The sequence below is a fragment of the Sinocyclocheilus rhinocerous genome, unplaced genomic scaffold, assembly GCF_001515625.1.
Source record: "Sinocyclocheilus rhinocerous isolate Xijiao unplaced genomic scaffold, SAMN03320098_v1.1 scaffold2542, whole genome shotgun sequence".
NCBI classification, from domain to species: domain Eukaryota; kingdom Metazoa; phylum Chordata; class Actinopteri; order Cypriniformes; family Cyprinidae; genus Sinocyclocheilus; species Sinocyclocheilus rhinocerous.
The window spans coordinates 329737-330903 of record NW_015633236.1 but is presented as its reverse complement, the minus strand read 5'-3'; positions in this window follow the sequence as shown (position 1 = coordinate 330903).

Here is a 1167-nt window from a genome sequence, read left to right as displayed (position 1 = left end):
CAGTAAAGACTGTATGTGTGAAAGGGGCTAAACTCTTCCTCTGCATATGCTGTGAATTTGAATTGCTTAACGTTCATCTGGGAAAACAGTGTGCATTATCTCACTAGATTTGTAACGTAAATCATTTATAAACCTTTGCCAACACAGGAGAATACATCAACCTATGTCTAAATATGCCATGTATTGTACATTGCGATTTCAAAATAAAAGTTTCTGCATGTGGCCAAATATTAAAATTTTATGGATTTAAACATTGTTTAATCACGCTGTAAAGTGAAACGTCACCAGGCCGTACTTAAGTTGGTTATGTTCATATTGTGCATAGGCATACATTGTGTATTTTAACAGTGTTGTTCAATAAAACCATGTAGTTACTTGGTTTTGATATTTTATTTGAGCCAATTATTATTGCCTCATCGTTAGTTTATATATACTGTAAATAGTCATACTAAAGCCTGGTTTTCACTTAGGTTTATTTGTGTTACTAAAAATATCAGATTACTCAATTGTCAAAATAATCAATAGATTACTTGATTACCAAAATAATCATTAGTTACAGCCCTAGATTAGTTAAAATATTTCAAAATACAACTGCATTGTTTTACTTTTTGTAATTAAAAGACAAATATTTTGTCATTGAAAATTTCTTAAAAATACTATTAAAATATTGTCTTGTTCTAGTGAACCAAGTATCTGTATTTTGTCTCATCTTGTGAGCATTGTCACACCCTTAGTGTCGATAAGCAGTGATGTAGCTCATAATTTTCCATGTGTATGATATAGCTTTCATTCTTCAGGTCAACCATATATTCATGAAATAAAATCAGTCTTTGCATGCTTTGCATGTGCTGCCCCCCGCCCCCCGGAAAAAAATGTTCAGGCTCAAGATTTGTTTTTTTTGCTTTTACCCCTGTTTCAAGATTTATAATGGCAGTGAATGGGAGTTGAGATTATGAAGTCCAATAAAGTGTGTCCATCCATCATAAAAAAGTGCTTCACATGGCTCCGGGGGGTTAATAAAGGCCTTCTGAAGTGAATCGATGTGTTTGTGTAGGAAAAATATCCATAGTTAAAACTTTATAAACCTTGCTTCTGTTAACTGTCGTACGCGTGTTCACGAGAGAGTGGCAGAAGCACAGTGGAGAGAGCAAAACAAAACTCCGGTCA